We start from the raw sequence: 10,941 nt of genomic DNA on the forward strand, positions 1-10,941 counted from the left end.
TGAGTATGCTCCGGTGTATGGGGTGAATTTTTAATTCAGAAAAGTGAGTGGAGCAGGCACTTATGTTGGTAACAACAAGATATGAAGTGAGTAGAAAAGTGCCAGAAGACAATAGAGAATAAAAAATTTTTTTCGCGGCGGTGGTGGGGTTTGAACCTGCGACCTTATTGGTACGACAACTCCGCCTGGCAGGTGAGAGCGTGGCTCTACCGTGTGAGCTATCCACGAACACTAAATATTCGTTTCAAACCCAAAGTCATTTCTAGATCCCTCTCTCACCCACTTCTTGAGATCGCCGATTCGTTCACCACCATCGCGAAGTATTTTTGACCAGCAGTTAAGCTTAATAGCCAATATTCTCATCACAAACATATAACATAGAAACGATTGAGACATTGAGTATGCTCCGGTGTATGGGGTGAATTTTTAATTCAGAAAAGTGAGTGGAGCAGGCACTTATGTTGGTAACAACAAGATATGAAGTGAGTAGAAAAGTGCCAGAAGACAATAGAGAATAAAAAATTTTTAATAAGGTCGCAGGTTCAAACCCCACCAGTAGATAGATAGATAGCTAGCTAGCTAGCTAGATAGATAGATAGATAGATAGATAGATAGATAGATAGATAGATAGATAGACAGATAGATAGATAGATAGATAGAAATAGATAGATAGATAGATAGATAGATAGATAGATCGATAGATAGGTAGGTAGGTAGGTAGAGTTTTAGTTTTAGTTGTATGAACAGTAGTAGTAGTGGTAGTAGTAGTAGTAGTAGTAGTAGTAGTAGTAGTAGTAGTAGTAGTAGTAGTAGTAGTAGTAGTAGTAGTAGCAGTAGTAGTAGTAGCAGTAGTAGAAGTAGTAGAAGTAGTAGTAGTAGCAGCAGCAGTAACTGTAGTGGCAGAAGTGAGAGCAGCAGTGGTGATGAATATGGGTGACGTTGACATCTAGTGGTGGTCAATCCTGGTGTTGAGTCCGCGTGGAGTCAGCGTTCCCAACAACTTGATCAGGTGAGTTTCCCTACGTCGACGGGCGGAAGTGTCCGAATGGCAAAAACTAAGCACACACACACACGCACACACTGTACATCGCAGTGGTCTGGCAGATTGAAGTGTCTGGCCACTGCTGTTTCTGCACAGTTCGATATGTCACGCAAGTGCTGCACGAATCTGTCACCCAGCCTCTTTCCGGTCTCACCAACGTAAGCAATCCCACACAGGGAGCACGTAATCGCATAGACTAGATTACGGTCAGTGCAAGTAAACGGCCGCCTGATGTCCCAAATCTTGTCTGGAAAGCTGACTCTGTCATACTCCCACAGGTGCCCACAAGTCTTGCATCGGGGTCGCATACACGATCTGGCTTTAGGTCCATCCCTGGATATGGGTTCCAGGCGGCTTCTGACAAGGAGATCCCTCAGGTTACGATCCCGTCGATATGCTACCAACGGGGGTTCTGAGAAAACTCTGTGGGTGTCTTCGCCCGCCTGGAGGATCCCATAGTTCTGCAATAGGATGTTCCTCACTTGATCGGCATGGGGGTGATGCGTGAGGACTAAAATGGGACGCTGTGTCTCCTGCTTCCTGGCATTGCGAGGCCTCATTGCTGCTTCTCTCGACACGAGGCTGGCTTTCCGGACAGCCTTAAGCAAAACCCTTTCTGGATATTCCCGTGCCCTAAAAAAATCGAGCATGCGATCACGTTGAAGCGCAAATTCATCATCTTCCAGACAGAGTCTCCGCAAGCGGAGTATCTGACTGAATGGGATGGAGTCTTTGCACTTCACCGGATGGGATGACCGATAGAGCAGGTAGCTGTGACTGTCCGTTTCCTTGTAGTGTACAGTGGTCCGTACTCCCGTGCTGGTCAATACAGCCTTGATGTCCAAAAAGTTCACCTCAGAGGTTGAAATCTCATAAGTGTACTCTATGGACGGGTGGAAGGAGTCCATCGCTAGGATGAACCCTTTCAACTGGCTGTGGGTCAATGACGTAATGCCGAAACAGTCGTCAATGTACCTTTTGAACAGCTCGGGGGCAGGTCCGCTGTACTGACGGAAGAAGGTTTCCTCAAGGTAGCCCATGAAGAGGTTAGCATATGAGGGACCCATCTTGGTGCCCATCGCAACACCTGAGATCTGATGGAAAAATACATCATTGAACTCAAAAGTGTTGAGTGTGAGCACAAGTTCGGTGAGCCTCACAATGCTGTTGCTGGAAATCCCTGGTAATGGATGACGGTCGACGAAATGCCTGATGGCACGCAGTCCGTCAGGATGCGGTATGGATGTGTACAGTGCCTTCACATCCATGGTGAAAATCAGCCGTGGACGTTCATCCTGGAATCGAATTTCGTCAATGACACCAAGAGCATGGTTAGTGTCCTTGATATACGATGGCAGGGTGGGAACTATACGTTGAAATACCGCATCGAGGAACTGCGATACCTTCTCAGTGGGGCACGAGATAGCCGACACAATCGGCCTTTATATTTTTTTTTAATTAATTTTTTTTTTCTCTCTCTCACTCTCTTCTCTCCCCTCTTTTCTGTCTATCTACCTATCTATCTGTCTATCCATCTATCTATTTATCGGTGTATTCCACTTTACTATCGCATCGTTCCTTCGCGAAGATTCGACCTTCGCTCATCCAACAACCCCCCCCCCCCCCCGCCGTGACCCTTTCACCTCGCCCCCTCCACCGCCCCCTACTGTTTAACTACAGCGTTCTACTACTACTACTACTACTACTACTACTACTACTACTACTACTACTACTACTACTACTACTACTACTACTACAACTACTACTACTACTACTACAACTGCTGCTACTACTACTACTACTACTACTACTACTACTACTACTACTACTACTACTACTACTACTACTACTATACTACTACTACCAATATGTCTTTTATCTTCCATTATAGTCTGGAAAGTTCTGTTCCCTGACGCTGACCTTTGCTTATCAATTAGATCACCCCCCTGGGGCACCCTATCCTCTACCCACGCCACGCTAACATTTCATACATATTTCCGGAGCATACTCAATGTCTCATTCGTTTCTATGTTATATGTTTGTGATGAGAATATTGGCTATTAAGCTTAACTGCTGGTCAAAATTATTCGCGATGGTGGTGTACGAACGAATCGGCGGTCTCAAGAAGTGGGTGAGAGAGGGATCTAGTAATGACTTTGAGTTTGAAACGAATATTTTTGTGTTCGTTGATAGCTCACACGGTAGAGCCACGCTCTCACCTGCCAGGCGGAGTTGTCGTACCAATAAGGTCGCAGGTTCAAACCCCACCACCGCCGCGAAAAATTTTCATTCTCTATTGTCTTCTGGCACTTTTCTATTCACTTCATATCTTGTTGTTACCAACATTTCATTCATACTGCAACCACCATTGAGTACAGACGACACAAGTTATTTTTCATTATATTTTATTTGTTTTCCACGTTTATTTGTGTATTGTTGTGCTGACGAAGGGTTTGTACCCGAAACGTCCATTGTCTGTTTTGTTCCCATACGAAGCCTTTCCATTTTCACTCTTTCGTTAGTATTTTACGATCACCGGCTTCAGGCAGCCCTTACCGTTTTCTACTTTTTCGGTAGCAGTTTACGAGTTTGATAAGACCTTAGATTTAATTCGCAAAAGTGTAAAAGTGTAAAAGTGTGTGTGTGTGTGTGTGTGTGTGTGTGTGTTTGTGTGTGTGTGCGTGTGTGCGTGTTTGTGTGTGTGTGTGTGTGTGTGTTGGGGAGGTTTGTGTATGCGCCATAGAGTACAAGTTTATTTCCTCCATGGCAGCAGCCTCTTATGGTTTTCACACTACAATGTTATGACGACCCAATCAGCAAAGTCCGGTCCGCATCCGTGCACCGTCGCGAACCCGCATGGTTGCATCGTTACAACACACCGTACAGTGCAACCTCTGGATAACAGAGTTTGAGGGAAAAGTTGATACATGGTCAAACTATATTGACAGAGTTTAACAATTTTTTTCTTGCTAATGGCATCGAGTGTGAACGCAGACAAAAGGCAATTTTATTGTCTAGTGTGGGGGCAAAGACATACAAAGTAATATGCAGTCTTACACAGCCTTCCAAGCCCAGTGAAAAATAATTCCAGGAAATTGTTGACTCAGTGCGTGAACATCGTTCACCAAGGCCCTCCATTATTATACAACAGTTCAAATTCAACAGTCTTATTAGACAACCACTACAACCAATTAGAAATTATGTGGCAGAGTTGAAGAAATTGCCAGAATTCTGTGAGTTTGGTGATAAACTTAATGAGGTGTTAAGAGATAGACTTGTATGTGGTGTCAATGACAGAAGTATACAAACAAAGTTACTTGCAGAGAAAGACCTTACATTTGAAAAGGCATTGGAAATTGCACAAGCATTAGAACTGGCAGATAGAAATTTCCACTCATTAGCGTCAAAGGAAACAGAAACTGACGCATTGAATTTCGTAAAGCGTCCCAGCAATAAGTTATCTCAACCAAAGGTGTCCGCATCTTTTTCAACAAAATCGTCAAAGTGCTACAGGTGCAATGGTAGTCATAATCCGGCCACTTGCAAACACAAAGACAGTGAATGTTACCACTGTCATAAGGTGGGTCATTTAGCGTCAGCGTGCCGAAAACGTCATAATTTGTCAAAGCCACCGGATAAACGTCATCATCCAAACCTGCTTGAAAATTCGGAGCAAAGTGTCAATGAAAACTACGACCTATTTGGTTTGTCTGAACCAAAGATACCAGCCTTTCGGGTGACTCTGAACGTCAGCAACACAGATATTTCGTTCGTAATTGACACTGGAGCATGTTTTACTGTGATGAATGAATCTGATTTCAATCGTCATTTGAAAGTTCCATTAATACACACAAACAAATCGCTTACAACGTTCACATTGATCCAGGGCTGAAGCTATCAAGTGACTCACTTGGACAACTAGAGAAGGACTAAGAGGCTCCTCCATAAAATAACCAGGCAGAAACAACCTTAACGCCGCCACTGGTCATAGGAAGGTCGCCACTAGTCACATGCAACCTCTACCAAACAATAAAGGAACCAATTATAATAAATTGAGCAATGGAAAATTGAATAAAGGAAAATTAACTACTCATAGCCTAAATTTATTTGATTAAAATGTACGAGTATTCTTTTGGCTAATTATGTGTTAACGTGTCCTTGTGAGAGACAAGTCTGTTGATTTATATTAAAGTACAGTCAACCCTGTCTATAACGACCACCAAAGATCTCAGCCTGTCTTTATAGACAGGTGGTCGTTATATACAAGATTAATGGAGGAAGGGGGGGGGGGGGTATGTACACCATCTTAGCCTCATCTTATTCAAAGCATTGGAACCTATCACGAGTCATCGTTTATTATTGTTGTTGCTACTATTCAATTACTATTATCATTAAGATTATATTATTATTATCATCATCACCGTCGTCGTCGTCGTCGTCATTATTACAAAATAATGCAAGAAACATCTCCTTCTGAGTTGACAAATTCTTATCCTGTGCATTTGGTTGCAGTGTTAGGACTGCCAGTAGACCATCAAGATGTTGTTTGTTTTGTTGTTTTTTTTTTGTTTTTTTTTTTTTTTTTTTTGTTGTTTTTTTTTAATGTTTTGGGTTGGTTTTTTCTTCTTCTTGTTTTGTACTTTTCCCTTTTTTTAATTTTTAAAATTTCATTTTTTGTTTTTGGTTCTTTGGTTTTTAAACATTTTTTTTTTTAATTTCTGTTTTAAAATTCTTCTCTCTCTCTCTCAGATTTCTTTTTAGGGAAAAGATTTGTGAGTTGATTTCATTTCTTTTTGAAGTAGTCAGTGATAGAAGACTATCCTTGCTTCAGTCTGCTGTCCAACAATTTCTCTTCGATATTGTCAATGTTGTGTAAAGATTTTTCTGTCACGCAAAATTCTATAATAATAGATTTTTGTTTATCTGATTTAGCAAGTATAATCAACTACACTAATAAAAACAGGCAGACGGACAGACAAACAGACTTGCAAAACACAGCTGGATTAATGTCGACAACCGGTGTTGAGAATATGTACCTATTGATTATTTACAATCCTGGGAAAGTTGAGAGTGAGTTGAAAGATATCACTACAGTTCGCCCTGTGTTTGTATAAATCTGTCTAGAGATTTCTTAATTGTTTGTGTAGTGTAGATGAATTATTGTTGTTTATGGCAACCTAAGTGACACAGTTCATTGTCTTGTCTTGTTAGTGGTCGTTGGTATCGTTGTATTGTTCAGAATCTTCCACGTGACGGCTTAGGTAGTCGGCTACGTGGTTCTTTCATCCTTCAATATACTCTATCCTGAAGGAGTACAGTTGAAGAAGTAATGACCAGCGCATTAGTTTTGCGTTGAGCTTCTGTGCCCATGCTAAAAATAGCATGGGTTGATTATCACATTGTAGAATGAATTGTTAGCCATATAGGTACATCTCGAATTTTTGGATGGCCCAAACGATTGCTAGACATTCCTGTTCTACTGTTGCATAAATTCTCTCCGCTGGGTTAAATTTCCGGCTGGCATATGCAATGGTATGTAGTTCAGAGTCATCATTTGCGTCCTTTTGCATTAGTACGGCTCCACTCGCTGTACTGCTGGCATCTGTCCTCAGTATAAAGGATCTTGAAGGATCAGGGAAATGCAATATTGGTTGGCAAGTTAGCTTTTCCTTCAGGGTTTGAAATGCGTGATTGCACTGTGCGTCCAAACGACTGTGTCAGGTGCTGCTTTTCTCGTGAGATCATTGAGAGGGGAGGCAATTTGGTTAAAGTCTTTAACAAACTTTTGATAGAAGCTGCACTTTCCGATAAAGGATCGAACATTTTTCTTTGTCCTTGGTCTAGGCGCGTTCTTCGTCTTTTCGACATTTTTTTGTTCGGGTTGTAACGTTCCTTGATTTAGTTGATAACCTAGGAAGTCAAGAGTTGTGTACCCTAAGTTGCATTTGTCAGATATATATATATATATATATATATATATATATATAATATATATATATATATATATATATATATATATATATATTATATGATTATACATTGTCGCCATAGATTCTCAACTTTGTGTTTATACATTTTTATGCATGCCACGTCTGTAAACGGATTTCCATATTTTTTTATTTTTTTTTGATGAATAAAGTATATATTATTATTATTTATTATTATTATTATTATTATTATTATTATTATTATTATTATTATTATTATTATTATTATTATTATTATTATTATTATTATTATTATTATTATTATTATTATTATTATTATTATTATTTATTATATTATTATTTATTATTATTATTATTATTATTATTATTATTATTATTATTATTATTATTATTATTATTATTATTATTATTATTATTATTATTATTATTATTATTATTATTATTATTATTATTATTATTATTATTATTATTATTATTATTATATTATTATTATTATTATTATTATTATTATTATATTATATTATTATTATTATATTATTAAATTTGAAATAAATATAGAGCTTCCTCTGTTGAAATATTTAGTATTTTTCTCTAGGCTAGGGCTATTGGTAAGTACTGACCAATATGTTCCAGCGTCTGTTGGTCAGTACTAAATAAGACGTGCCACCGGCAATTGATCAGTACTGACGAACCGAATACAAGGCCTGTTCGTCAGTGCTGACAAAGACCTTTTCGATCTTATTCGTCACGACTGGATAATTCCATTAGTAATAAATTATATAAAAATCCAAGGCCAACTTATCCCATGACTGTTAATTACACTTAGACAAATTTGATTTACGTTTAACGTGTGGGGCAATGGAATGACTCTCGTTGTTTTATGCCGCCATATGATTCTTGTTATTTTATGTTGTTCATTCTATTTATGTATTAGTTTGGAGTTTTTTGTGTTTTTTTTTTTGTTTTTTTTTTTGTTTTTAGTTGTTTTGTTTTTTTGTTTGTTTTTTTTTTTTTTTGTTTTGTTTGATTGTTTCTGTTCGCTCATTCAGCCCACGCCAGCTTGTTGCTGGTTTCAGTTCTAAATTCATAATCAAAATCGTGATGATCCAAGAAAGAGCAGATTTATTTTTTTATGACATTCTTGTAAATTATTTTAACAATGGTATTGGCATGTCTCGAAAAGTTTCCACAATCGTCTATTTGGAATGAATAGAATTGTTATTAAAGAATCCGTGAGAAGTGAAGATTTTGAACCTTTACATAAGAGATAGGGAACACAAAGACAATCGTTCAAGCGTAAGAAAAACATCATGTTTGAAAGTCATGAAAATTTGTTACTTATTTCCTCTAAACAGTGTCATGTCTGGCTGATTGAAAATGTTCAAAATTGATTTAATGCACAAAATCTATAAAACTTGTGATGAGTTTTTGTGCTCTATTAAAGAGAATGACTCAAATGTGTTAAACTGACAAAACTATAGGACGTGTTGAGTTTTTGTGTGTTTATTAAAGAGATTGATCAAAATCTGTTAAACTGATAAAATCTATAATTTCACATGTAATGACCAATCGTTTTACTGTTAAATCCATTTTGCTATTTGGTTAATTTAGATATAATACCGTTTGGAAGTTATAAATGACATATGTTGTGAAATGAGTTCCCAGAATATCGATGGTGGCGGTTTGGATACGATAATATCTTGCATAGTTTGGAGGGCAGAACGACTTAGATACAAAATCGTTTGGAAATGTAATGAATTGAGCTCCGCGAATATAGATTGTTATGGTTAGGAGACGATATAATAATAACGATAATAATATCACACACAGTTTGGTGGGCATGGCTACCTACACATCGCTCCAACTTCCTGGTTTATACACGTCTTCATTTATCATTGACGTCAGTACCACAGATTTTCGACAAATGGGAGCGACAGACAAGCTTTTAGTTTACTATATTTTGGGCAATTGAAGTTAGGATTGAATTAATTGACTTTGTCTTGGAAACAAGATTGTTGTAACTAAGACCAGTGTGACGAACGATTTTCTTTCACTGCGTGATTTCTTTATCATTCGTCAGCGTCTCATTCAAAACCACTTCAAATTTAGTGGACAAAATATATTTGCCAAGGCAGATTAACACCTCGAGTTAAAATACTCAAAACATGGACAGTCTTTTCTCCAATAAAGCTCTAAATTTTGCTAACGGAAAAGTTGGTCAATATGTGGGAAACTTTCCCATTGTATAACGGAACACTCACTTCCCGCTTAAGGTTTATTCACCTGTTAGAATTGTCTGCCCATTGTATGCATACCTCCTGCTAATTACCTTTTCCAAACAAGACTCCAACGTGCATATGCCCTGAGGTTCTCGTCTCGTTCAGAGTAGCTAAAATTGCACTTAACGTTATCCCTTCCCGCTATAGTTCTTAACCAAAAGCATCTGAATATCATTGGCTATCTTAAACAGGAACATTCTTCTGATTGGCTATTCTCATAATTCCGATGGCATCCCTTTACTTCACAAAATCAAATTCATCTCTGAATTGAATCACACACACTAAGAATCCCAAGAAAGAAGAACTATCCCTCCAATTTCAAACTTGTTAAACTTCTCTCGGTTGAAGGTAAAATGAATTATTGGTTAACACTCAAAGTGGAACGAGATATTACTGTGAATTCAATGCTTAATCTTCCATTACTATTATAATTTGTGTAGATCTATATATTAATTGTGTTTCATTCTATGGATGTTCGTAAGTTGGAATACGTGTACAAAACTATATCTATATGTATATTATACTATATTTAACATTTGTTATGATCTATGCTATTATTTCATTTATATTCAATATGTATATTGCTTGAATGTATGTACTCTACCGCCAATGCCCGGCCACACATCATAACCTCAATTATAATTAATAAAAAATAAATTAAGAAATACCAGGGACACAACCCTGTTAAATTCTCATCATGTAAGATAGCTCAAACTGTCAGTTGATGTTTGATACAAATGCAATAACTAACCATTATCATGGAGTTACTGCTTCTCCTTGCCTTTGTCGGCAAATAAAAGCTATTATGATGAGTCCCTCGAGGACGATCCGGTGGCGAAAGACAAACTAGATTGGCTCTAAGACCTTGTTGTTTTAACTCTTAATTGAAGGTCCTTGTCCTTGAAGAACCCAGTCCGTGCCGAATCCCTGCCTCCCAGTCCTTGCTTAGTGGTAAACCCCTGATGTCAGTCATCGCAGACACCAGAACCTTCCTGTCAGCCCATAACTACAACACACTGTTGTGAAGTCCAGAAACCCTGGAAGCAGGAGCCAACCCTGGAACTAGCTAACACATAATTAGCCAAAACAATAATAGTACATTTTAATTGATTAAAGTTAGGCTATAGGTACTTAATTTTCCTCTATTCAATTTTCCGTTGCTCAATTTATTATAATTGGTTCCTTTATTGTTTGGTAGAGGTTGGATGTGACTGGAGGCGACCTTCCTATGACTAGTGGCGGCGTTAAGATTGCTTCTGCCTGGTTATTTTATGGAGGAGCCTCTTAGTCATTCTCTGGTTATCCAAATGGGTCACTTGATAGCTTCAGCTCTGTATCAACTTGTAAATGGGCGTTTAAGGGGTAACCAGAATCTTGTCCACACAATGTATTCCATTCAATAGAATTTCGAGTTGACCCTACAATAGCATGTTGGTGATAGCGTTGATGGAATGAGAGAGAGAGACCGAATTAGCTGAGTCTTTGCTTATATATAAATATGACCGAGTTTAGTCAATCCAATAACCCGATGATGTTCCTGGATTTGTTAGTGTCAGAATTTTACAGGTCATTTGCCCGAGTCCAATCATATTCCGCGTACGTTACTCATGGCTGGGTCGTCAGGTAATAAATTGTGTAATCCTATGATGATTTTTTTCTGCCGGTTTTGATC

Source organism: Berghia stephanieae, chromosome 3 (genome assembly GCF_034508935.2).
Source record: "Berghia stephanieae isolate SIO BIC M18660-M18661 chromosome 3, UCSD_Bste_1.3, whole genome shotgun sequence".
Taxonomy (NCBI): domain Eukaryota; kingdom Metazoa; phylum Mollusca; class Gastropoda; order Nudibranchia; family Aeolidiidae; genus Berghia; species Berghia stephanieae.